We start from the raw sequence: 2,895 nt of genomic DNA, 5'->3' as shown, positions 1-2,895 counted from the left end.
CACAGACAGGGACAGAGACAGGGTGTGTGTCTCAAATGACACCCTATTCCCTATACAGTGCACTACTTTTGACCAGGGCCCATAGGGCCCATAGGGCTCTGGTCAAAAGTAGTGAACTATGGAGTGAATTGGGTGCCATACAGGGAGAGGAATTCAGGGCTGGGATGTTATTCCCTGCCTGCAGAGCTGTGCTGAGTTATTATTATTATTTTATATATATTATTTTATATATATTCTTTTACCTTTATTTAACTAGGCAAGTCAGTTAAAAACAAATTCTTATTTTACAATGACGGCCTACTCCGGCCAAACCCTCCATAACCCAGATGATGCTGGGCCAATTGTGCGCCACCCTATGGGACTCCCAATCACAGCTAGTTGTGATACAGCCCGGGATCGAACCAGGGTCTGTAGTGACACCTCTAGCACTGAGATGCAGTGCCTTAGACCGCTACGCCACTCAAAATAAAAGGCTATTTTTATCCGAATATAAGGGACATATTGTATGGCTCCACCATCGTTCATTGAGGCTGCTGTGGGGAAAAAAATATTCTTGCACAGATATAAATATCTATGTACCTGATTTCCAGGTATTTTAATGATGAGGGTATAAAACAGGAATCAGCAATCAAGCCATTTCCTGCACTGTACATAATGAGTTAGCACCTGTCTATGGAAATGAATTAAACATTCCTTATTTATTTATTTTTTACAAAAACAACCTGTTGAAAATTGTTATTTTTCCTTTCTAATCAACATTACCATTGGTCCACTTACTGAGCAGAGGTGCATTGATTTGAATGAGTGCAATGCAGTGCAGTCACACACAGTCAGGCTATAACAGTGATCCCTCTTGTTGCTTCCTGCTTGTCTCTGTAATATATGTCCTAAGGAGAGGAAGATCTATCCAAGAGTGTTTATTTATCATCTCTCCCTCCCTTCCTCCTTCCCTCCTTCTCTCTTCCCTCCCTCCCTCTGCTGTCCCCTCGTCATGGCACTGTTTTCTGCTGTGTAAGCAAGAGTCTACACTCCACATATCACTCCTGAAGTGTGCTCCCCCTAACCTAACCTTCAAGAGTTCTCCCTGCACCATTTCCACACTGCTTTAATGGTTGATGCAGTTACCATATTTCAGATCTAATTGGGCCGAGGCTACACAGCCAATTTGGGTCAGGTAGTTTGGAAGAGAAAGTTCCTCTGTGACATTGTTAAGGCGTCGGAGTGTCTTCTCTCCTGTCGTGTGTTTGCATGAGTGCGTGCTCCTTTGTGTACTCCTGTCTCTGCTTAGGTAAAAATCTGCAGACTAAATTGGCCAATTTGTCCTTGTTTACCTCATGTTGGTTTTGAGCTCTCTGTTCAATATCACTTACCCTTTCATTTCTTGACCAGTTGTCTAGGACAGGGATGTTGTTTCGATTTGCCAATTTGGATGCAAGTTCTCTGTATTAGAGGCTGCAAATGCCTCTGCAAGATTCTTGATATGCTTAGCAAACTCAGACTCCATGTCATCAGATAAGACCTTGTGTGCCCCTGCTTCTCTATCATAGCCTCTCTTTATCAAACTCAGACTCCATGTCATCAGATAAGACCTTGTGTGCCCCTGCTTCTCTATCATAGCCTCTCTTTATCAAACTCAGACTCCATGTCATCAGATAAGACCTTGTGTGCCCCTGCTTCTCTATCATAGCCTCTCTTTATCAAACTCAGACTCCATGTAATCAGATAAGACCTTGTGTGCCCCTGCTTCTCTATCATAGCCTCTCTTTCACATAGGTACATGTTCGTATTCACAGGTATTAGTTTGTGTGTGTGTGTGTGTGTGTGTATGTATGTATGTATGTATGTATGTATGTATGTATGTATGTATGTATGTATGTATGTATGTATGTATGTATGTATGTATGTATGTATGTATGTATGTGTGTGTGTGTGTGTGTGTGTGTGTGTGTGTGTGTTTGTGTGTGTGTGTGTGTGTGTGTGTGTGTGTGTGTGTGTGTGTGTGTGTGTGTGTGTGTGTGTGTGAGTGTGTGTGTGTGTGTGTGTGTGTGTGTGTGTGTGTGTGTGTGTGTGTGTGTGTGTGTGTGTGTGTGTGTGTGTGTGTGTGTGTGTGTGTGTGCTTCTGTGTGTACTCCTGTCTCTCCTTAGGTACAATCTGCAGACTAAATTGGCCGATTTGTTCTTGTTTACATCCTGTTGGTTTGGGTGTCGTTATGTAACTCTGGTACCCACTGAGTAATGGGGAGAAGGGTTGTCCTTAATAGGCAAAACATGTCACCTTAACATCCAAAAACAAATAACCACTTATCAACCAATGCTAAACCTGACGGACATGCATGACATATTATATTTTTTCCTCTGATTTGTGAATGTGCTATAATGTGTATACAATGTAATGCAGGGAATGTGTTTTTATGTTGCTCTCACTCCTCTTCAAATCTGAGATCTATGGAGTCATTTTCTCTCCAACCATGCAATCATGGAGAAGCTAGAGATGTAAACGTCAGATTGTGTCTCCTTAACATTCCATAAAATCCTGGGATTGGGCTCTTCTCTCTCCCTCAGTCAATTGGCCATCTAATGAGGAGAGGCCTTACCATAACTCTACAAGATTCACTGCTGTTTGTGTTTCTCCAGGGGCCCTCACGCTAGCACTCTCATAACTCCAAATGGGTAAATGTTTTCCCGATAACAAGCTGAAATAACCTGTCGGCCTGAGGTTGATGCAGACAAGAAGAATCACACAATTAGGAATCAGCCAGGATTTATCCTGGAAAACATAAGAAGTTAGAAGACAAAGTATTTCACCCTCTCCTCTCTTCTCTCTGACACATAATATTTGCCTCACTAAAATGTGGGATTTATTTTGTATTTTCTCAGCGTGTTTGTCATCAGTCT

The sequence above is a fragment of the Oncorhynchus kisutch genome, linkage group LG11, assembly GCF_002021735.2.
Source record: "Oncorhynchus kisutch isolate 150728-3 linkage group LG11, Okis_V2, whole genome shotgun sequence".
Taxonomy (NCBI): domain Eukaryota; kingdom Metazoa; phylum Chordata; class Actinopteri; order Salmoniformes; family Salmonidae; genus Oncorhynchus; species Oncorhynchus kisutch.
This window is presented reverse-complemented; position numbering follows the sequence as displayed.